The sequence below is a fragment of the Ranitomeya imitator genome, chromosome 5 (genome assembly GCF_032444005.1).
Source record: "Ranitomeya imitator isolate aRanImi1 chromosome 5, aRanImi1.pri, whole genome shotgun sequence".
Classification (NCBI taxonomy): Eukaryota; Metazoa; Chordata; class Amphibia; order Anura; family Dendrobatidae; genus Ranitomeya; species Ranitomeya imitator.
The window spans coordinates 649,547,498-649,573,790 of NC_091286.1; the positions used below are offsets into that span (position 1 = coordinate 649,547,498).

The following is a 26,293-nucleotide window of genomic DNA, read 5'->3' on the forward strand; positions in this document are numbered from 1 at the left end:
ACATCCATTTGACAAGATACTGAAGCTTCCACCTCGAAAAACGAGAATCCAAAATCTTCTCAACCACATACTCCAACTCCTAATTAATCAACACCGGGGCCGGAGGATCAACAGAGGGAACAACGGGCACCACATACTTCCGCAACAAAGATCTATGGAAAACATTATGGATGGAAAAAGAGGCTGGAAGGGCCAAACGAAAAGACACTGGATTGATAATCTCAGAAATCCTATAAGGACCAATAAACCGAGGCTTGAACTTAGGGGAAGAAACCTTTATAGGAACATGACGGGAAGACAACCAGACCAAATCCCCAACCCGAAGCCGGGAACCAACACACCGACGACGGTTAGCAAAACGCTGAGCCTCCTCCTGAGACAACACCAAATTGTCCACCACATGAGCCCAAATTTGCTGCAGCTTGTCAACCACAGAATCCACACCAGGACAATCAGAAGGTTCAACCTGCCCTGAAGAAAAACGAGGATGAAAACCAAAATTACAAAAAAAAAGGCGAAACCAAGGTAGCAGAACTAGCCCGATTATTAAGGGCAAACTCGGCCAATGGCAAGAAAGCCACCCAATCATCCTGATCAGCAGACACAAAGCATCTCAAATAAGTCTCCAAAGTCTGATTAGTTTGCTCGGTTTGGCCATTTGTCTGAGGATGAAATGCGGAAGAAAAAGACAAATCAATGCCCAGCCTAGCACAAAAGACCCGCCAAAACCTAGAAACAAACTGGGAACCTCTATCGGACACAATATTCTCCGGAATGCCATGCAAACGAACCACATGCTGAAAAAACAACGGAACCAAATCAGAAGAGGAAGGCAATTTAGGCAAAGGTACCAAATGAACCATCTTAGAAAACCGGTCACAAACCACCCAGATAACCGACATCCTCTGGGAAACCGGAAGATCTGAAATAAAATCCATAGAAATATGCGTCCAAGGTCTCTCAGGGACCGGCAAAGGCAGAAGCAACCCACTAGCGCGGGAACAGCAAGGATTGGCCCGCGCACAAGTCCCACAGGACTGCACAAAAGAATGTACATCCCGCGACAAAGAAGGCCACCAAAACGACCTACCAACCAACTTTCTGGTACCAAAAATCCCAGGATGGCCAGCCAACACAGAACAATGAACCTCAGAAATCACTTTACTAGTCCATCTATCAGGAACAAACAATCAATTCCTGAAGAACCCATCGTAAATCAGGGGAGATAGCAGAAAGAATCACCCCTTCCTTCAGAATGCCGACCGGCTCAAGGACCCCAGGAGAATCAGGCAAAAAACTCCTAGAGAGGGCATCAGCCTTAACATTCTTAGAACCCGGAAGATACGAGACCACAAAATCATAACGGGAGAAAAACAGGGACCATCGAGCCTGTCTAGGGTTCAGTCGTTTGGCAGACTCGAGGTAAATCAGATTCTTATGATCGGTCAGGACCACAATACGGTGCTTGGCCCCCTCAAGCCAATGTCGCCACTCCTCAAATGCCCACTTCATAGCCAACAACTCCCGATTGCTGACATCATAATTGCGTTCCGCAGGCGAAAACTTCCGAGAAAAGAAGGCACACGGTTTCATCAAGGAACCATCAGAATTCCTCTGAGACAAAACGGCCCCTGCCCCAATCTCAGACGCGTCAACCTCAACCTGAAATGGAAGAGAAACATCCGGCTGACGCAACACAGGGGCAGAAGTAAATTGGCGTTTAAGCTCCTGAATGGCAGAAACAGCCGCGGAGGACCAATTCGTGACATCAGCGCCTTTCTTCGTCAAATCGGTCAGAGGTTTAACCACACTGGAGAAGTTGGCAATGAAACGACGATAAAAATTAGCAAAGCCCAGGAATTTCTGAAGGCTCTTCACAGATGTGGGCTGAATCCAATCATGAATGGCCTGAACCTTAACCGGATCCATTTCTATAGATGAGGGAGAAAAAATGAAGCCCAAAAAAGAAACCTTCTGCACTCCAAAGAGGCACTTAGACCCCTTCACAAATAAAGCATTATCACGGAGGATCTGAAATACCATCCTGACCTGTTTCACATGAGACTCCCAATCATCGGAAAAAATCAAAATATCATCCAAATATACAATCATGAATTTATCAAGATAACTCCGAAAGATATCATGCATGAAGGACTGGAACACAGATGGGGCATTAGAGAGTCCGAATGTCATCACAAGGTATTCAAAATGGCCTTCGGGCGTATTAAATGCAGTTTTCCTTTTGTCACCCTGCTTAATACGAACAAGATTATATGCCCCTCGAAGATCAATCTTAGTAAACCAACTAGCCCCCTTAATCCTAGCAAACAAATCAGTAAGCAAAGGCAAAGGGTATTGAAATTTGACCGTGATCTTATTCAAGAGGCGATAATCAATACAGGGTCTCAAGGAGCCATCCTTCTTGGCAACAAAAAAAAAACCTGCTCCCAATGGTGAAGAAGATGGCCGAATATGCCCCTTCTCCAAAGACTCCTTAATATAGCTCCGCATGGCGGCATGTTCTGGCACAGACAGGTTGAAAAGTCGGCCCTTAGGGAACTTACAACCAGGAATCAAGTCAATAGCACAATCACAGTCCCTATGCGGTGGAAGGGAACTGGATTTGGGCTCATCGAATACATCCTGGAAATCTGACAAAAACTCAGGAATTTCAGAAGAGGGGGAAGAGGAAATTGACATCAAAGGAACGTGACCATGAACCCCCTGACAACCCCAACTAGTCACAGACATAGATTTCCAATCTAACACCGGATTATGTAACTGTAACCATGGAAAACCCAGCACAATATCATCATGCAAATTATGCAACACCAGAAAACGACAATCTTCCTGATGGGCTGGCGCCATGCACATGGTCAGCTGTGTCCAAAACTGAGGTTTATTTATAGCCAACGGTGTAGCATCAATGCCCCTTAAAGGAATAGGGTTCTGCAAAGGCTGCAAGGGGAAACCACAACGTCTGGAAAATTCTAAGTCCATTAAATTCAGAGCGGCGCCTGAATCCACAAATGCCATGACAGAAAATGACGACAATGAGCAGATCAAGGTAACAGATAACAGAAATTTAAGTTGTACAGTACTGATGGTAACAGAAGTAGCGATTCTCTTTGTATGCTTAGGGCAATCAGAAATAACATGAGCAGAATCGCCGCAGTAAAAACACAACCTATTCTGACGCCTGAATCTTTGTCGTTCAGCTCTAGACAAAATCCTATCACACTGCATAGGCTCAGGGCTCCGCTCGGAGGACAACGCCACAGTGTGCACAACTCTGCGCTTGCGCAAGCGCCGATCAATCTGAATGGCCAGAGACATAGAATCACTCAGACCAGCAGGCGTGGGGAACCCCACCATAACATCTTTAACGGATTCAGAAAGACCCTTTCTGAAAATTGCCGCCAAGGCATCCTCATTCCATTTAGTCAACACAGACCATTTTCTAAATTTCTGACAATACGATTCTGCCGCTTCTTGACCCTGACACAGGGCCAACAAGGTCTTCTCTGCATGATCCACTGAATTAGGTTCATCATACAATAACCCTAGCGCCTGAAAAAAGGTGTCTACATTAAGCAAAGCAGGATTCCCAGATTCCAGGGAAAATGCCCAATCCTGAGGATCACCACGCAACAGGGAAATAACAATTTTAACCTGCTGAATGGGATCACCAGAAGAACGGGGTTTAAGAGCAAAAAACAGTTTACAGTTATTTTTAAAGCTCAAAAATTTGGACCTGTCCCCAAAAAACAAATCGGGAGTTGGAATTCTAGGCTCTAAAACCGGAGTCTGAACGATATAATTGGAAATACCCTGTAGTCTAGCAGCAAGTTGGTCCACACGAGAAACCAATTCCTGAACCTCCATGCCAGCGCCAAACTCCTGAGCCACCCAGAGGAAAAGAGGGAAGGAAAGACAAAACAGACTACAGAAAGAAAAATGGCTCAGCACTTTTCTTCCCTTCTTCTGAGATGCGTTTATCTCATTGTTGGCCAGTTGTACTGTTATGATCTGGTGGCCTAGGAGCAGCATGAGACGTACTCTGGAGAAGGTAGTACCTGTACTGGCCGCAGACCCTGAACTTAGCACCGCAACTAGAAGTAGCTGTGGGATGTACCTAACACTCCCTAGACACCTCGACACAGCCTAAGGACTAACTTCCCCTAAGGATAGAAACGGGAAAACTATCTTGCCTCAGAGAAAATCCCCAAAGGATAGACAGCGCCCCACAAATATTGACTGTGAGAGGAGAGGGAAATGACATACGCAGACTGAAATCAGGATTTAGCAAAGGAGGCCATTCTTGCTAAAAAGAAAGAATAGGACAGAGTACTATGCGGTCAGTATTAAAACACTAGAAAATATCCACCACAGAAAATACAAATCTCCACATCTGACTAAAGACAAGGAGGGTATATCTGCATCTCCAGAGACACAGCTTGACTGCAAAAAATCCTTACACAGACAAAGCTGTATAAGACAAAACATGAAAATGCACTGAACAATAAGGCCCACAGCATGTGGACAGCAAAAACAAAGCCAGAACTTATCTTTGTTGAAATGAACAGCAAAACAGGAGAGACCAGGTATGGATGTGAATCCTCCAAAAACAATGGGCAACTGGCACTGACTAAAGGATCAAGCAAGACTAAATAGCCCAGTCCAAATTGCAATAAGTGGACACACCTGATAAATGCTGCGATCCAAAGACAACAGCACTACCACTCATAACCACCGGAGGGAGCCCAAGAGCAGAATTCACAACAGTACCCCCCCTTGAGGAGGGGTCACTGAACCCTCACCAGAGCCCCCAGGCCGATCAGGACGAGCCAAATGAAAGGCACGAACCAAATCGTCAGCATGAACATCGGAGGCAACAACCCAAGAATTATCCTCCTGGCCATAACCCTTCCATTTGACAAGATACTGAAGCTTCCACCTCGAAAAACAAGAATCCAAAATCTTCTCAACCACATACTCCAACTCCCCATCAATCAACACCGGGGCCGGAGGATCAACAGAGGGAACAACGGGCACCACATACTTCCGCAACAAAGATCTATGGAAAACATTATGGATGGAAAAAGAGGCTGGAAGGGCCAAATGAAAAGACACTGGATTGATAATCTCAGAAATCCTATAAGGACCAATAAACCGAGGCTTGAACTTAGGGGAAGAAACCTTTATAGGAACATGACGGGAAGACAACCAGACCAAATCCCCAACCCGAAGCCGGGAACCAACACACCGACGACGGTTAGCAAAACGCTGAGCCTCCTCCTGAGACAACACCAAATTGTCCACCACATGAGCCCAAATTTGCTGTAGCTTGTCAACCACAGAATCCACACCAGGACAATCAGAAGGTTCAACCTGCCGGAGGGAGCCCAAGAGCAGAATTCACAACAGATGTCCCCAGAATGGCTCAATGATATTGAGGTCAGGAGACTGAGATGGCCACTTCAGATCCTTCACTTTGTTCTGCTGTAGCCAATGACAGGTCGATTTGGCCTTGTGTTTTGGATCGTTGTCATGTTGGAACATTCAAGTACGTCCCATGCGCAGCTTTCGGACTGATGAGTGCAAATTTGTCGCCAATATTTGCTGATAACGTGCTGCATTCATCTTTCCTTCAATTTTGACCAAGTTTCCTGTGCCTTTGTAGCACACACATCCCCAAAACATCAGTGATCCACCTCCGTGCTTTACAGTAGGAATGGTGTTCCTTTCATCATAGGCCTTGTTGACCTTTCTCCAAATGTAACGTTTATGGTTGTGACCAAAAAGTTCAATTTTGGTCTCCTCACTCCAAATTACTTTGCTCCAGAAGTTTTGGGGCTTGTCTTTGTGCTGTTTTGCATATTGTAGGTGAGAAACTTTGTGGCATTTGCACAGTGATGGCTTTCTTCTCGCGGCTCGACCATGCAGCCCATGCCTCCTTATGGTGCATCTTGAAATAGCCACACCGCTAGTTTTCAGAGAGTATAGTATTTCAGCTGATTATTGTGTGTTTTTCTTTGCATTCCGAACAATTTTCTGGCAGTTGTGGAGGACACTTCTGTTGGTCTACTTGACCGTGGTTTTGTTTTTACAGAGCCCCTGATTTTCCATTTGATAATCACAGTTTGAACGCTGCAGACTGGCATTATCAATTCCTTGGATACATTTTTGCATCTCTTTCCAGTTTTTTACAGTTTAACTACCTTTTCCGATAGATCCATTGACAATTCTTTTGCTTTCCCCATGACTCACAATCCAGAAATGTCAGTGGCTGGATGAAAGATGCAAGAGTCTGTCTGGTTCCAAGAAACTTACTCAGCTTTTATGCACACACACTGATTACAAGCAAACAGGTCATAGGTGACGATGTTGCCTTCAGTAGCCATTCAAACGCATTTGTGTCAACTTCTGTACATGTTATCAGGCCAAAATCACCAGGGTATGTGAACTTTTGATCAGGGCCATTTGGATGTTTTGGGTTGTCATTATGATTTAAAAAGAGAAAACACAGTAGCGTGACAATAAATGGCTTCACCCAACCACTAACCATGAGTGGAGAAAAAGTTTTGGTGTTATCTACTATATAATTGTCTAAGGGTCACTTCCGTCTGTGTCTATCCTTCTGTCACGGTTATTCATTCGCTGATTGGTCTCGGCAGCTGCCTGTCATGGCTGCCGCGACCAATCAGCGACAGCCACAGTCCGATTAGTCCCTCCCCTACTCCCCTGCACTCACTGCCCGCCGCCCGCTCCGTAATCCCCTCCACTCACCGCTCACACAGGGTTAATGGCAGCGGTAATGGCCCGCGGTGTAACGCACTCCGTTACCGCTGCTATTAACCCTGTGTGTCCCCAACTATTTACTATTGATGCTGCCTATGCAGCATCAATAGTAAAAATATGTCATGTTAAAAATAATAATAAAAAAACCTGCTATACTCACCATCCGCCACCTTTCCCACTCCTCGCCATGCTCCCGGGACCGCTCCATTGCAAGCGGCAGCTTCCGGTCCCAGGGCTGGTGTGCGACAAGGACCTGCCGTGACGTCACGGTCATGTGACCACGACGTCATCATAGGTCCTGCTCACACCAGCCCTGGGACCGGAAGCTGCCGCTTGCAATGGAGCGATCCAGGGAGCGTGGCGAGGTGCGGTAATGGCGGCGGATGGTGAGTATAGCAGGACTTCAACGGGCCTTCGGAAGGTGAGTATATGTTTATTTATTTTTTTAACTCTCTATACTACGTGGCTCTGTGCTGGGCAATATACTACGTGGCTCTGCTATATACTACGTGACTGGGCAATATAGTACGTGACTGGGCAATATACTACGTGGCTCTGCTATATACTACGTGACTGGACAATATACTATGTGGCTGGACAATATACTGCGTCGCTGGGCAATATACTACGTGACTGGGCCATATACTACGTGGCTCTGCTATATACTATGTGGCTGAGCAATATACTATGTGACTAAGCAATATACCGTACTACGTGGCTCTGCTATATACTATGTGGCTGGGCAATACGTGACTGGGCAATATACTACGTGGCTGGGCAATATACTACGTGACTGGGCAATATACGTGACTTGGCAATACACTATGTGGCTGGGCAATATACTACGTGGCTGGGCAATATACTACGTCGTTGGGCAATATACTACGTCGCTGGGCAATATACTATGTCGCTGGGCAATATACTACGTGGCTGGTCAATATACTACGTGACTGGGCAATATACTACGTCACTGGGCAATATACTACATGGCTGGGCAATATACTACGTGGCTGGGCAATATACTACGTGGCTGGGTAATATACTACGTGACTGGGCAATATACTACGTGGCTGGGCAATATACTATGTGACTGGGCAATATACTACGTGGCTGGGCAATATACTACATGGCTGGGCAATATACTACGTGGCTGGGCAATATACTATGTGGCTGGGCAATATACTATGTGGCTGGGCAATATACTACGTGGCTGGGCAATATACTACGTGGCTGGGCAATATACTACATGGCTGAGCAATATACTACGTGGCTGGGCAATATACTACGTGACTGGGCAATATACTACGTGGCTGGGCAATATACTAAGTCGATGGGCAATATACTACGTCGCTGGGCAATATACTACGTGGCTGGGCAATATACTACGCGACTGGGCAATATACTACGTGACTGGGAAATATACTACGTGGCTGGGCAATATACTCTTGACTGGGCAATATACTACGTGGCTGGGCAATATACTACGTGACTGGGAAATATACTACGTGGTTGGGCAATATACTACGTGACTGGGAAATACACTACGTGGCTGGGCAATATACTACGTGACTGGGCAATATACTACATGACTGGGCAATATACTACGTGACTGGGAAATATACTACGTGACTGGGAAATATACTACGTGGCTGGGCAATATACTACGTGACTGGGCAATATACTACGTGGCAGGGCAATATACTACGTGGCTGGGCAATATACTACGTGGCTGGGCAATATACTACGTGGCTGGGCAATATACTACGTGGCTGGGCAATATACTACGTCACTGGGCAATATACTACGTGGCTGGGCAATATACTACATGGCTGAGCAATATACTACGTGACTGGGCCATATACTACGTGGCTCTGCTATATACTATGTGGCTGAGCAATATACTATGTGACTAAGCAATATACCGTACTACGTGGCTCTGCTATATACTATGTGGCTGGGCAATACGTGACTGGGCAATATACTACGTGGCTGGGCAATATACTATGTGACTGGGCAATATACGTGACTTGGCAATACACTATGTGGCTGGGCAATATACTACGTGGCTGGGCAATATACTACGTCGTTGGGCAATATACTACGTCGCTGGGCAATATACTATGTCGCTGGGCAATATACTACGTGGCTGGTCAATATACTACGTGACTGGGCAATATACTACGTCACTGGGCAATATACTACATGGCTGGGCAATATACTACGTGGCTGGGCAATATACTACGTGGCTGGGTAATATACTACGTGACTGGGCAATATACTACGTGGCTGGGCAATATACTATGTGACTGGGCAATATACTACGTGGCTGGGCAATATACTACATGGCTGGGCAATATACTATGTGGCTGGGCAATATACTATGTGGCTGGGCAATATACTACGTGGCTGGGCAATATACTACGTGGCTGGGCAATATACTACATGGCTGAGCAATATACTACGTGGCTGGGCAATATACTACGTGACTGGGCAATATACTACGTGGCTGGGCAATATACTAAGTCGATGGGCAATATACTACGTCGCTGGGCAATATACTACGTGGCTGGGCAATATACTACGCGACTGGGCAATATACTACGTGACTGGGAAATATACTACGTGGCTGGGCAATATACTCTTGACTGGGCAATATACTACGTGGCTGGGCAATATACTACGTGACTGGGAAATATACTACGTGGTTGGGCAATATACTACGTGACTGGGAAATACACTACGTGGCTGGGCAATATACTACGTGACTGGGCAATATACTACATGACTGGGCAATATACTACGTGACTGGGAAATATACTACGTGACTGGGAAATATACTACGTGGCTGGGCAATATACTACGTGACTGGGCAATATACTACGTGGCTGGGCAATATACTACGTGGCTGGGCAATATACTACGTCGCTGGGCAATATACTACGTGGCTGGGCAATATACTACGTGGCTGGGCAATATACTACGTCACTGGGCAATATACTACGTGGCTGGGCAATATACTACGTCGCTGAGCAATATACTACGTGGCTGGGCAATATACTACGTGACTGGGCAATATACTACGTGGCTGGGCAATATACTAAGTCGATGGGCAATATACTACGTCGCTGGGCAATATACTACGTGGCTGGGCAATATACTACGTGACTGGGCAATATACTACGTGACTGGGAAATATACTACGTGGCTGGGCAATATACTCTTGACTGGGCAATATACTACGTGGCTGGGCAATATACTACGTGACTGGGAAATATACTACGTGGCTGGGCAATATCCTACGTGACTGGGAAATATACTACGTGGCTGGGCAATATACTACGTGACTGGGCAATATACTACATGACTGGGCAATATACTACGTGACTGGGAAATATACTACGTGACTGGGAAATATACTACGTGGCTGGGCAATATACTACGTGACTGGGCAATATACTACGTGGCTGGGCAATATACTACGTGGCTGGGCAATATACTACGTCGCTGGGCAATATACTACGTGGCTGGGCAATATACTATGTGGCTGGGCAATATACTACGTCACTGGGCAATATACTACGTGGCTGGGCAATATACTACGTTGCTGGGCAATATACTACGTGGACTGTGCAATATACTACGTGGCTGGGCAATATACTACGTGACTGGGCAATATACTACGTGACTGGGAAATATACTACGTGGCTGGGCAATATACTCTTGACTGGGCAATATACTACGTGGCTGGGCAATATACTACGTGACTGGGAAATATACTACGTGGCTGGGCAATATACTACGTGACTGGGAAATATACTACGTGGCTGGGCAATATACTACGTGACTGGGCAATATACTACATGACTGGGAAATATACTACGTGACTGGGAAATATACTACGTGGCTGGGCAATATACTACGTGACTGGGCAATATACTACGTGGCTGGGCAATATACTACGTGGCTGGGCAATATACTACGTCGCTGGGCAATATACTACGTCACTGGGCAATATACTACGTGGCTGGGCAATATACTACGTGGCAGGGCAATATACTACGTGGCTGGGCAATATACTACGTCGCTGGGCAATATACTACGTGGCTGGGCAATATACTACGTGGCTGGGCAATATACTACATCACTGGGCAATATACTACGTCGCTGGGCAATATACTACGTGGCTGGGCAATATACTACGTGGCTGAGCAATATACTACGTCGCTGGGCAATATACTACGTGGCTGGGCAATATACTACGTGGCTGGGCAATATACTACGTGACTGGGCAATATACTGCGTGGCTGGGCAATATACTGCGTGGCTGGGCAATATACTACGTCGCTGGGCAATATACTACGTCGCTGGGCAATATACTACGTGGCTGGGCAATATACTACGTGGCTGGGCAATATACTACGTGGCTGGGCAATATACTACGTGACTGGGCAATATACTGCGTGGCTGGGCAATATACTACGTGGCTGGGCAATATACTACGTCGCTGGGCAATATACTACGTGGCTGGGCAATATACTACGTGGCTGGGCAATATACTACGTCGCTGGGCAATATACTACGTCACTGGGCAATATACTACGTCGCTGGGCAATATACTACGTGGCTGGGCAATATACTACGTGGCTGGGCAATATACTACGTCGCTGGGCAATATACTACGTGGCTGGGCAATATACTACGTGGCTGGGCAATATACTACGTGGCTGGGCAATATACTACGTCGCTGGGCAATATACTACGTGGACATGCATATTCTAGAATACCCGATGCGTTAGAATCAGGCCACCATCTAGTCATTCATATTCTCTGAAAAAAGGCCAAAAAAGCAAAAATTCTGCCAGGGTATGTAAACTTTTTAGCACAACTGTAAATGTAAAGAGTAAAAACAGACAGAGGATGGACTGACAGACGATGGACGGATAGAGGATGGACGGACAGAGGCTGGATAAACAGAGGATGGACGGACAGATGATGAACTGACAGGGGATGGAAGGACCGATGATGGACTGACAGAGGATGGACGGATAGATGATCGACGGACAGAGGATGGACGGAATGGACGGAAAGAAGATGGACGGAGAGAGGATGGACTGACAGAGGATGGACGGATAGAGGATGGAAAAGACAGAGGATAGACTGACAGACACTGGATGGACAGACAATGGACGGACAGAGGATGGACGGACAGATGATGGATGGAAAGAGTATGGACGGACAGAGGGTAGACAGAGGATGGATGGACGGACAGAGTATGGACTGACAGAGGATGGATGGACAGAGTATGGACTGACAGAGGATGGATGGACAGAGGATGGATAAATAGAGGATGGACGGACAGAGGATGGATGGACAGAGGATGGACGGACAGATGACAGACAGAGGCTGGAAAGACAGAGGATGGACGGACAGAGTATGGACTGACAGAGGATGGATGGACAGAGGATGGACGGACAGAGGATAGATAAATAGAGGATGGACGGACAGAGGATGGATGGACAGAGGATGGACTGACAGAGGATGGACTGACAGAGGCTGGACAGACAGAGGATGGACGGAAAGAGGATGGATAGAGGATGGACTGACAAATGATGGACAGACATAGGATGGGCGGACAGAGGATGGACGTATAGAGGATGGACGGAGAGAGGATGGACGGACAGAGGATGGATAAAGAGGATGGACGGAGACAGGATGGATGGATAGAGGATGGACGGAGGGAGGATGGACGGACAGAGGATGGATGAACAGATGATGGACGGACAGAGGATGACGGACAGATGATGGACTGACAGAGGATGGATGGACAGGATGGACGGAGAGAGGATGGACGGAAAGAGGATGGACGGAGAGAGGATCGACTGACAGGATGAACGGACAGATGATGGATGGACAGAGGATGGACGGAGAGAGGATCGACTGACAGGATGAACAGACAGATGATGGATGGACAGAGGATGGACGGATAGAGGATGGACGGATAGAGGATGGAGGGAGAGAGGATAGACAGACAGAGGATGGATTGACAGAGGATGGACGGACACAGGATGGACTGACAGACGATGGACAGAGGATGGACAGACAGAGGATGAACAGACAGAGGAACAGACAGAGGATGGACTGACAGACGATGGATGAACAGAAGATGAACGGACAGAGGATAGACGGACAGATGATGGTCGGACAGAGGATGGACGGATAGACGATGGATGGATGGACAGAGGATGGACAGACAAAGGTTAAACGGACAAAGGTTGGACGGGCAGAGGATGGACGGACAGAGGATGGACAGACAGAGCATGGACAGACAGATGATGGATGGACAGACTATGGATGGACAGAGGATGGACGGACAGAGGATGGATGGACAGACGATGCATGGACAGAGAATGGACGGACAGATGATGTACTGACAGATGATGGACTGACAGACGATGGACTGACAGAGGATGGACGGACAGAGGATGGATAGAGGATGGACTGACAGATGATGGACTGACAGATGATGGACGGACAGAGGATGGACGGATAGAGGATGGATAAATAGAGGATGGACGGACAGATGATGGACTGACAGAGGATGGACGGACAGATGATGGACTGACAGACGATGGATGGACAGAGGATGGACTGACAGATGATGGACGGACAGAGTATGGATGAACAGATGATTGACGGACAGATGATGGATGAACAGATGATTGACGGACAGATGATGGATGAACAGATGATTGACGGACAGATGATGGATGAACAGATGATAGACGGACAGAGGATGGAGAGACAACGGATGGACGGACAGAGGATGGACGGATAGAGGAAGGACGGAGAGAGGAAGGATGGAGAGAGGAAGGACGGAGAGAGGATGGATGGACAGATGATTGACGGACATAGGATGGAGAGACAACGGATGGACGGACAGAGGATGGACTCACAGAGGATGGACGGATAGAGGATGGAGAAATAGAGGATGGACGAACAGATGATGGACGAACAGAGGATGGATGGACGGAGGATGGATGGACGGAGGATGGATGGACGGAGGATGGATGGACAGATGATGGATGGACGGATGATGGATGGACAGATGATGGATGGACGGATGATGGATAGAGGATGATGGATGGACGGATGATGGATGGACGGATGATGGATGGACGGAGGATGGATGGACGGATGATGGATGGACGGATGATGGACTGACAGCCGGCTCTCTGCGCACAGGTCTGACAGGAGTGACACAGGACACATAATCGGATTATCGGGGATCAGGGCTCGGTGCTGTGAGGACAAGCTGCAGCCGAGCACGGACAGATGAGGGCCGGCCGGCTGCTCTGACCCCCGGTGTGCCAGGCTCGCAGCCCCGGGCAGGAGACGGGCAGGGCTGGCATGTGTCTAGTGAGCGGCTCGCCGCCTCCCCCGTGTGACTGGAGTCCCCTCCCGGTCGTGACGCTCCTGAACCCGCCCCCATCCAGCAAGTAGACACAGCCTCGGAGAAGCAGGGAGCCAGAAGGGAGCATGGTCCGGATCCTGCAGCAGCAGCAGCACTGCACCCTGCCCACACAGCAGCGACCCGCCGCCTGCCCCGGGCACAGCGCCTGGCATCAGCCTGCTGGCACCGGCCGGGCATCCACTAGGAGCAGCCCCCGGTGAGTGCACTGGAGAGAGGAGGACCGGAGCTGCCCGCACCGCGCAGGTAAGGGGCTGTCCAGTGTGCGTGGTGCTGAAGCCCAGAGGGTGCCGCTCCTGCCGGTGCCCTGCCCGCAGCACAGCTGTGCCCGCTCCTGCCGGTGCCCTGCCCGCAGCACAGCTGTGCCCGCTCCTGCCGGTGCCCGCAGCACAGCTGTGCCCGCTCCTGCCGGTGCCCTGCCCGCAGCTGTGCCCGCTCCTGCCGGTGCCCGCTCCTGCCGGTGCCCGCTCCTGCCGGTGCCCGCTCCTGCCGGTGCCCGCTCCTGCCGGTGCCCGCCGCCTCTTGTGGTGGCTGTTGGAGAAGTGGAGCTGCTGCATCCTCCGGTGTATTATTATTAAGTGCATGTTAATGCTGATCCTGTGCGCCTGCGCCCTGCCAGCTGAGAAGGAGGGAGGTAAGGTTAGACGGGAGAAATAGAGGAGGAAAATAAACTTCCTGCCTTGTCAGATGAGGGAGGAGAGGAGAGATGCACAGACACCTAGAGGAAGCAGCAGGGTGCTGTGTGCCCGCCATGGTGCCAGCCTGTGCCCCCCAGGTATGGGCTCCGCTCAGCTGCCCACCTCAGCCCCAGTCACTGTGCCCACCTGGCATGTAGGACACTCCATACACAGGCACTACCCCCGCTTCATCTACCTGTACCACCTTGCCACCTGGAAATGACCCAACTATTACCGTTCTCGTGTTACGTTTTGCTTGGCACTACTCATTTGCCCTTCATTACAATAGCACTGGTGCCCCTTCCCGGGTACCACACGTCCTTACCCATACGTCACCCTTCCGAGCATCCTAGTGTGGACCCAGTGTATCCGATACGTAATGTGCCACCCTAGTTTCCCCCGGTGCCATCTCAGTCATAACACTTCATGGGCACCACACAAATGACCAGCCAACGTGAGGGCGATTTGGCTACAGCACCGTATTCCATCCTTGGGCACGGCTGCCATCATAATGATGACCCTCAATGGCCACCACATCATTAATGCTATTTAGTGGGCGACGGGCAGCCATCATGAGGGCACCACATACTTGTTACCAGAGGGGACTTGTCTGTGGTCTCCCATGGTCAGACGGAGCTGACGTGCCCACATGATGCCATGCCAGGCTGGCTTGCTAGGAAGCTCCATGAGTAAATGTCATCTTCCAGATTTGCTGACTTCCCTGGCACTGAAGTGGGTTAACTATTAAATGGACTCTAATATCTCCGACCTACAGAGCGGGCTTGGCAGGCGCATTGCAATGCGATCCGGTGTTTTTATCCCACGGTCTTGGTATTTGAAACCCACCCGTCATTCATAAGAAGCCCACGCACGTTGTGCCCAGATGTGCTGGCGTGTCTGTGCCCGTATGGCATGTGTCATTATGTCCCGGTGACCGCACATTGCTCCGTGCGCCCCTGGGGAGCGCTGCACACACACAAGCTGACGGGCAGGGAGGGGGCACCGGCGGCACTGTGGCCTGGCACCGTTCATTGCACAGACGCTATATTATTATGTGTTATCCTGGAAGTGTTCTCGGTGCCCTCCTGCGGGAAGAGACGCTGTGGATCGAGTCACCCGGAGATGCTTGGCTGCCACACTTGTGTTTTGTGCCCTGCGGGTGATTGGCGCTGGGCAGGAATGACATGTCTGAGTCTTCATGTAGAGCGTGGTTGAACCTTACGAGGACGCCCCACCACGATGTTCTCCGAGGCTGTTATTATTTTAGCTGCCAATGATGGTAGTTGTTGTCCTGCTGGTTCTGTTGGTGCCGCAGTTCATGCAGCGCGATATAACATATCATTTACCTGGCGTCGTAGTATTAACCCTACCATCCTGGTATACTTCACACCACGGCAGGGACGGTGCCATCCTAACATTAACCCTTATTGAGTGCACCATGCCATGCTGTGCCATCCTGGGTGGAAACTTTGTACATTACTATAAGTTCTTAGTTTTTCTCACAGCTGAAAACTTTTATGATTTTATTTCCAATATGGGCACTAAATACTCTTACCATCCTAATATTAACCAAAGCGTTTATATTGCCAGCCTCCTTGGGCACTATAAGCCCAAACTTACTATTAACCCTAACCTTGCTACTTTATCTCCTGCCATTCTCAAATTGTCTCTTCTTGGGCACTCTATATGATGCCATCTAATCGTTATCCCATACTTAGCATTATTTAGTATTACCGTCCTACTTTTAACCCTCCTTGGGCACTATAAGCCCAAACTTACTATTAACCCTAACCTTGCTACTTTATATATTGCCATTCTGACATTATCTCTTCTTGGGCACTTTATATGATGCCATCTAACCGTTATCCCATACTTAGCATTATTTAGTATTACCGTCCTACTTTTAACCCTCCTTGGGCACTATAAGCCCAAACTTACTATTAACCCTAACCTTGCTACTTTATCTCCTGCCATTCTCAAATTGTCTCTTCTTGGGCACTTTATATGATGCCATGTAATCGTTATCCCATACTTAGCATTATTTAGTATTACCGTCCTACTTTTAACCCTCCTTGGGCACTATAAGCCCAAACTTACTATTAACCCTAACCTTGCTACTTTATCTCCTGCCATTCTCAAATTGTCTCTTCTTGGGCACATTATATGATGCTATGTAATCGTTATCCCATACTTAGCATTATTTAGTATTACCGTCCTACTGTTAACCCTCCTTGGGCACTATAAGCCCAAACTTACTATTAACCCTAACCTTGCTACTTTATATATTGCCATTCTCAAATTATCTCTTCTTGGGCACATTATATGATGCTATGTAATCGTTATCCCATACTTAGCATTATTTAGTATTACCGTCCTACTGTTAACCCTCCTTGGGCACTATATACCCAAACTTACTATTAACCCTAACCTTGCTACTTTATCTCCTGCCATTCTCAAATTGTCTCTTCTTGGGCACTTTATATGATGCCATGTAATCGTTATCCCATACTTAGCATTATTTAGTATTACCGTCCTGCTTTTAACCCTACTTGGGCACTATATGCTTTCTTTCTTGCTTGGGCACAATTGCCATCTCAGCATTTTCCATACCGCCTGACATTACCATTCCTTGGACACTACGTATCTGGTCTTTCCTGTGAATGTGGGTTGCAACTATTAACCTTTATAAGGTTAATGCCCACCTGATTTTAACAGTACTAGCCGAAAGGGGGTGTAATGACCTTGAAAATCTGGAATTAACCCTGTGTGAGCTCAGTAAACAGTGAGGTCTGGACTGAAGGCAGCCATATGTCCAATAAAAGCCCTCATCTGGAGTCACTTTTTGCTAGCAGGGGAGCGCCCTTCTTGTAGTCGTCTATTAAATGGATCAAAGAACTCTCACCATTGGATATTAGTTTCCTTACTGCATTATTTTTTTGGCCAAGAAGAATCCGTATGTTCTGTAACCTAATAACTTCACCTATACTGTAATTTTCACATTGGGTTCAGGAGGAACGATGAATTGGGAAACCAGGGATTACTTGGGATGTCTGGGGTCTGGGTCGTGTTTGGGATATAATAGGACACAATATTTTATTTTTTCTTCCATTTTTTGTATCGTTATTTAGTTTTGTTTGTATAACACTTCTTCCATCTTTTTCAAGACCTCAGTAGATTAACCCTTAGTAGATGCCTTCATATTGGATTTGACTGATGTTGACCACACAACTCTCACTTCTCCACATCTGTCATCTAGTTTTGGACCTTCAGGTTTCTTATTCTTGATTTCTGTCATCATCTCTGATACTTGTCTTTTTTTTACCCTGCTGTGTCTTCTCATATTAAGTCCAAACTAAGATAAAACTTTAGATTTAACGATGGTTCTCCACATTGGAGTCAACTTTGTTCTCCTTCACATTTATAGCATTCTCAAAAGCCTACGTTCATCCTACTCTGTTAAGTGCTATAACGTTTATGACCAGTGTGTCTCCAGTGTGTCGCGTCTTCTCTTAGGGTCTTTAGACTTCTTGATGTCATGTTCATGAATCATTCTCCATCCATCTTCCTGCTGGTGGTCCTCTTCTTCTTTTCTTTCAACTCTTTCAAGCAGAAATGTCTTTCCCGGTGAGTTTTTTTTTTGCTCCTTTTTTTTTTTGTAAAGCTGGTCATCTTATGAGACTCGAAAGCACTTGGTAGTGAGAAGTAAATTCTAGGTCAATGGACTTGATTTATTGACCTTCTGGCAGTTAGAAAACCACAATTCCCAGCATGCCCTGATAACCTTTAGCTATCATGTCATACTGAAAAATGTAGTTCTGTAACAGCTAAAGAGCCACATGTTACAAACTTCTTCTCTAAGTTTATGGAAGGTTAACCCAATATATAAAAGCTACTTCTCATCTTGCTGTGCTTTTCCCCCAAACCACAAGAATCAAGTAGTTCCATGGAAAGTGCATTATCCCCTAACCACCATCTCGCTTTTGAGTAATGATATTTCCAAATCTTGGTTTGCAAGTAACTGTATGTAGATCTTATTTTCATGTGTTAGAAAATTATTTCCTTTCTGTCTCCAGCTGATATTAGCGTTTAGTCTATTTGTATCTACTATGGACACGGTTCTTCTACAGACAGGGCTCTTCTATGGACAGAGTTCTTCTATATAAAGGGCTTTTCTGTGGACAGGGCATTTCTATGGGCAGGGCTTTTTTTAAGGACAGGGTTCTTCTAAGGACAGGGCAATTCTAAAGACAGGGCTCTTCTAAAGACAGGGTTCTTCTATGGACAGGGTTCTTCTATGTATAAGGTTAATTGGACAGGGTTCTTCTAATGACAGGGCTCCTTTTTGGACAGTACTCTTCTATGGACAGGGCTATTCTATGGTCAAGGTTCTTCTGTGGACAGGGTTCTTCTTTGGACAAGGTTCTTCTGTGGACAGGGTTCTTCTTTGGACAAGGTTCTTCTGTGGACAGGGTTGTTTTATGGACAGGGTTCTTCTATGTACAGTCCTCTTCTAAGGACAGGGCTCTTCCATGGACAGTACTCTTTTATGGACAAGGTTCTTTTATGGACAAGGTTCTTTTATGGACAAGGTTCTTCTATGGACAGTGCTCTTCTATGGACAATGTTCTTCTGTGGATAGGGTTCTTCTATGGACAGGGTTCTTTTATGGACTGGGTTCTTCTATGGACAAGGTTCTTCTATGGTCAAGGTTCTTGTATGGACAGGGCTCTTCTATAGACAGGGTTATTCTATGGGCAAAGTTCTTCTATAGACAGTACTCTTCTATGGACAGGGCTCTTCTATGGACAAGGTTCTTCTATAGACAGGGCTCTTCTATGGACAGGGTTATTCTATGGACAAAGTTCTTCTATGGGCAGGGTTCTTCTTTAGACAGGGTTCTTCTATAGACAGGGCTCCTTTTTGGACAGTACTCTTCTATGGACAGGGCTATTCTATGGTCAAGGTTCTTCTGTGGACAGGGTTCTTCTTTGGACAAGGTTCTTCTGTGGACAGGGTTCTTCTTTGGACAAGGTTCTTCTGTGGACAGGGTTGTTTTATGGACAGGGTTCTTCTATGTACAGTCCTCTTCTAAGGACAGGGCTCTTCCATGGACAGTACTCTTTTATGGACAAGGTTCTTTTATGGACAAGGTTCTTTTATGGACAAGGTTCTTCTATGGACAAGGTTCTTCTGTGGATAGGGTTCTTCTATGGACAGGGTTCTTTTATGGACTGGGTTCTTCTATGGACAAGGTTCTTCTATGGACAAGGTTCTTCTATGGTCAAGGTTCTTCTATGGACAGGGCTCTTCTATAGACAGGGTTATTCTATGGGCAAAGTTCTTCTATAGACAGTACTCTTCTATGGACAGGGCTCTTCTATGGACAAGGTTCTTCTATAGACAGGGCTCTTCTATGGACAGGGTTATTCTATGGACAAAGTTCTTCTATGGGCAGGGTTCTTCTTTAGACAGGGTTCTTCTATAGACAGGGCTCTTCTATGGACAGGGCTCTTCTATGGACAGGGTTCTTCTATGGGCAGGGTTCTTCTTTAGACAGGGTTCTTGTATAGACAGGGCTCTTCTATGGACAGGGTTCTTCTATGGGCAGGGTTCTTCTTTAGACAGGGTTCTTGTATAGACAGGGCTCTTCTATGGACAGGGTTCTTCTTTAGACAGGGTTCTTCTTTAGACAGGGTTCTTCTATAGACAGGGCTCCTCTACGGACAACGTTCTTCTATGGACAGGGTTCTTCTATATACAGGGTTTTTCTATGGACAGGGTTCTTTCATGGACAGGGCTCCTCTACGGGCAACGTTCTTCTATGGATGTCTTTCCCCTTCTATGTACCATGCAGATCTCTTCCCACACTGTGCTCCTCTGTACGTTTCTATGGGTGGGATACTTCCAGTTGTGAGTAAACTATTTCTATGGTCTCCTTGGGTTCCTCTTTAGAGTTCTGTACAGCTGGTGCGATTGTTTTGTTTACCACCTTGTTCTATAGTTTTCTCCTCTTTGCGATATTTGGTGCACTTTGCATTACCTCCCACATTTAGTGGAGCTGTATCCTGTGCATTGTGCAGATCCCCGAGGCTCGGAGCGGTGGGGCTCCCTGGCGCTGCTGCTCCACCGCGTGTTTTATATGGTTTATGTTTCCCCAGACATTTCTTTAATTTGAGAGTGTACATGAGCGGCAGAAGTATTCATACACCGCTCTTAGTATCTGTCATGTTTATGCCACAACGCTAATTATACATCCCTAAATCAGTGCTTCTGTGTACAGTGTTTTGCAGATGTGTTCTGCTTCACTTGACTCAGGAATACAGTAAATTAATAGCAATCCCCTTAATTTAATTTGCATTTTGCCTTTTTTTTTTGTTTGGGTTATTTTACATTCATGTGAAGTCACACACGGGTAAAGGCAAAATGGATAATCTATGGAGTAATACCGCAGCTGGAAACCAGGGTGAGGACGGTGATATATGGAATATTGCCACACTGTGAGAGGCATGCAACAAAGAGGGGTGTAAGGTAGAAGAAAGAGCGAGAGAAAGAGAGAATGAAAGAGAGAGAGAAAGAGAAAGAATGAAAGAAGGAGAAAGAATGAAAGAGAGAAAGAAAAGAAAAAGAAAGAAGAGGGAGAGAGAAAGAGGGAGAGAAAGAGAGAATGAAAGAGAGAATGAAAGAGGGAGAAAGAAAGAGAAAGAATGAAAGAGAGAAAGAAAAAGAAAGAAGAGAGAGGGAGAGAGAAAGAAGGAGAGAAAGATAGAGAAAGAGAGGGAGAAAGAAAGAGAAAGAATGAAAGAGTGAAAGAAAAGAAAGAAGAGAGAGAGAGGGAGAGAGAAAGAGGGAGAGAAAGATAGCGAAAGAGAGAATGAAAGAGAGGGAGAAAGAAAGAAAAGAATGAAAGAGAGAAAGAAAAGAAAGAAGAGAGAGAGGGAGAGAGAAAGAGGGAAAGAAAGATAGAGAAAGAGAGAATGAAAGAGAGGGAGAAAGAAAGAGAAAGAATGAAAGAGAGAAAGAAAAGAAAAAGAAAGAAGAGAGAGAGGGAGAGAGAAAGAGGGAGAGAAAGATAGAGAGAGAATGAAAGAGCGGGAGAAAGAAAGAGAAAGAATGAAAGAGAGAAAGAAAAGAAAAAGAAAGAAGAGAGAGAGAGGGAGAGAGAAAGAGGGAGAGAAAGATAGAGAAAGAGAGAATGAAAGAGAGGGAGAAAGAAAGAGAAAGAATGAAAGAGAGAAAGAAAAAAAAAGAAAGAAGAGAGAGAGGGAGAAAGAGGGAGAGAAAGATAGAGAAAGAGAGAATGAAAGAGAGGGAGAAAGAAAGAGAAAGAATGAAAGAGAGAAAGAAAAAGAAAGAAGAGAGGGAGAGAGAAAGAGGGAGAGAAAGATAGAGAGATAATGAAAGAGAGGGAGAAAGAAAGAGAAAGAATGAAAGAGAGAAAGAAAAAAAAAGAAAGAAGAGAGAGAGGGAGAGAGAAAGAGGGAGAGAAAGATAGAGAAAGAGAGAATGAAAGAGAGGGAGAAAGAAAGAGAGAGAAAGAATGAAAGAGAGAAAGAAAAGAAAAAGAAAGAAGAGAGAGAGAGAGGGAGAGAGAAAGAGGGAGAGAAAGATAGAGAAAGATAGAGAAAGAGAGGGAGAAAGAAAGAGAAAGAATGAAAGGGAGAAAGAAAAGAAAAAGAAAGAAGAGAGAGAGAGGGAGAGAGAAAGAGGGAGAGAAAGATAGAGAAAGAGAGAATGAAAGAGAGGGAGAAAGAAAGAGAAAGAATGAAAGAGAGAAAGAAAAAGAAAGAAGAGAGGGAGAGAGAAAGAGGGAGAGAAAGATAGAGAGAGAATGAAAGAGAGGGAGAAAGAAAGAGAAAGAATGAAAGAGAGAAAGAAAAAAAAAAGAAAGAAGAGAGAGAGAGGGAGAGAAAGATAGAGAAAGAGAGAATGAAAGAGAGGGAGAAAGAAAGAGAAAGAATGAAAGAGAGAAAGAAAAAGAAAGAGAGGGAGAGAGAAAGAGGGAGACAAAGATAGAGAGAGAATGAAAGAGAGGGAGAAAGAACGAGAAAGAATGAAAGAGAGAAAGAAAAAAAAAAGAAAGAAGAGAGAGAGGGAGAGAGAAAGAGGGAGAGAAAGATAGAGAGAGAAAGAGAGAATGAAAGAGAGGGAGAAAGAAAGAGAAAGAATGAAAGAGAGAAAGAAAGAAGAGAGTGAGAGGGAGAGAGAAAGAGGGAGAGAAAGATAGAGAAAGAGAGAATGGGAGAAAGAAGGAGAGAGAAAGAAAAAGAAAGGAGTGAGAGGGAGAGAGATAGAAGGTAAAGAGAAAGCGAAAGAAAGAGAAAGATAGAGAAAGAAAACAAGAGAGACAAAAAGAAAGATAGAGAATGAGAAAGAAAGAGAGGAAAGAGACAGAGAGAAAGAAAGAAGAGAATGTGAGAGAGAGAAAGAAAGAGCACGAAAGAAAGTAAAGAGAGAAAGAAAAGAGAAAGTGAGAGCGAAAGATAGAGAAAGAAAGATGAAGAAAGAAAACGAGAGAAAGAAAGAGAAAAATGGGAAAGTGGGAGAAACAAAGATAAAGAAAAGAGAGAAAGAAGGAAAGAGAAAAAAGAGAACAGGAGAGAGAAAGAAGAGAAAAAGAAATAAAATGTAAAGAAAGCTGTTTCAGACGAAGGGAAATTGAGATAAATATATAGAAATAAGATAGAAGAAAGAAAGAGAAGGGAAAGAAGAAAGGGTTGGAGGAAGGGAAAAGTAGATATACGCATATAAATAAATTAGAAGAAAGAGAAAAGAAGAATGAAAGAAAAGTGATTGAATCAATGGAAATATAAATATATAGCTATAAATAAGCTAGAAGAAAGAAGGAAGGAAAGGGGTGGGGGAAGGGAAAGATAGATATATAGAAATAAGAAAGGTAAGGAAAGAAAGAAAGAAAGAAAGAAAGAAAGAAAGAAAGAAAGAAAGAAAGAAAGGGGTGGATGGATGGAAAAATAGATATGTAGAAATAAGATAGAAGGAAAGAAAATGAAATAAAGAGGTTCAGAGGAATGGACAGATGTCAAACAGATAAAGATAGATATGAAGTAGAAGAACAAGAAATGTAAAGAAAAAAAGATGACAGAAAAAAGAAAAGTGAAAAAAGAATGATGGTCAGAGGAAGGGAAATATTAATGGATGATAGCTAAATAGACAGATGATAGATAGATAGATAGATAGATAATAGATAGATAATAGATAGATAATAGATAAATACAGTAGATAGATAATAGATAGATAGATAGATAATAGATAGATAGATAATAGATAGAAAGATAATAGATAGAAAGATAATAGATAAATAATAGGTAGATATCTAATAGGGGTCCGCTTTTCCAGGTCACGCATTCAGCTTGGTTCACTATGGTTCATCCTTTCCCTTCATTATGTCTGATATAACAACTGTGTGTCATCTATGGATTGATGTTTTGGTACAATCTTTTCAGTATTGGCCTAATTTCATAATATGTGATCGTTGGCTTTTGTTATTATTCTCCCTGCATCACTTTTACCGTATGTTTACCTGGATTATACAGTTATTTTATACCTTGGGTCTATGTATGAATCTTTGAATAGGAACTACCCACGGTCACTTCCACATGATTTAGTGGTATATTCTATACGTGGCTATCTGTTTTGGGAATGTACTTGCATATTTGTATTATTTCTTTTTTTTGACAACAACCTGACCAACTGTCTTGCGGACGTGGCACCTTGATGTCATTACACCCTGATTTTCTCTGCATATAGTTATTTTTATGGTGATACTACTGTGTTATTTGAATTTCTTCACTAAAATTTCTATATGTGTTTTCAAGAATTGCTCTAAGGCCCACTCTTTCCGTTTGCTTTAATGTAGATATCTAATAGATAGATAATAGATAGATAGATAGATAATAGATAGATAATAGATAGATAATAGATAGATAGATAATAGATAGATAGATAATGGATAGATAGATAGATAATAGATAGATAGATAATAGATAGATAGATAATAGATAGATAGATAATAGATAGATAATAGATAGATAAATATTAGATAATAGATAGATGGATAATAGATAGATAAATAATAGATAATAGATAGATGGATAATAGATAGATGATAGATAGATAGATAATAGTTAGATAGATAGATAGATAATATACATAGATAATAGATAGATAGATGATAGATAGATAATAGATAGATAGATAGATAGATAATAGATAGATAGATAGATAGATGATAGATAGATAATAGATAGATAGATAGATAGATAGATAGATAATATAGATAGATAGATAATAGAGAGATAGATAGATAATATAGATAGATAGATAATAGATAGATAATAGATAGATAGATAGATAGATAATAGATAATATATAGATAGATAGATAGATAGATAATATAGATATATAATAGATAGATAATAGATAGATAGATGATAGATAGATAGATAGATAATAGATAGATAGATAATATAGATAGATAGATAGATAGATAATATAGATAGATAGATAATAGATAGATAGATAATAGATAGATAGATAGATAGATAGATAATAGATAATATATAGATAGATAGATAATAGTTAGATAGATAGATAGATAGATAGATAGATAGATAGATAGATAATATAGATATATAATAGATAGATAATAGATAGATAGATGATAGATAGATAGATAATAGATAGATAGATGATAGATAGATAGATAGATAGATAGATAGATAGATAGATAGATAATATAGATAGATAGATAGATAGATAATAGATAATATATAGATAGATAGATAATAGATAGATAGATAATAGATATATAGATAATATAGATAGATAGATAGATAGATAGATAATATATAGATAGATAGATAATAGATAGATATAGATATAGATAATAGATAGATGATAGATAGATAGAGGTAGAGGATGAAGATGGCACACCTAAGAATGAAGCAATACCAGCAAGCAAAAAAGAAAAGGGCACACAGCAACAAGTGACAGCAAAAAGTACAGCCAAGAAGCAACGAAGAGTGGTGGTGGTGGGAGACTCACTACTGAGAGGCACCGAAGCAGCCATCTGCACACCGGACATAACTACAAGAGAAGTATGCTGCCTTCCAGGTGCGATGATCAAGGATGTGACCGATAGGATACCAAAGCTCTTCAGCTCCAAGGACGTCCACCCATTTCTTCTGATACATGTTGGCACCAATGACACGGCAAGGAAGGACCCACCGACAATCTGCAAGGACTTTGAAGAGTTGGGGAAGAAAGTAAAGGAACTGGATGCACAGGTAGTTTTTTCTTCTATCCTTCCAGTAGACGGGCATGGCACCAG

The 26,293-nt window shown here is 44.4% G+C and overlaps 1 protein-coding gene across 2 annotated transcripts in view; it reads left to right on the forward strand.

The window, feature by feature from the left end:
• Positions 1–14,276: 14,276 nt before the first annotated feature.
• Positions 14,277–26,293, forward strand: part of KLHL29 (kelch like family member 29) — a 991,490-nt gene continuing 979,473 nt past the window's right edge. The window contains exon 1 of one of the 2 annotated variants that reach the window (XM_069728156.1): positions 14,277–14,515. The gene's annotated coding sequence lies outside the window, so the exon portion shown is untranslated. The remainder of the gene's footprint in view (positions 14,516–26,293) is intronic. The other variant, XM_069728157.1, reaches the window with a different exon arrangement.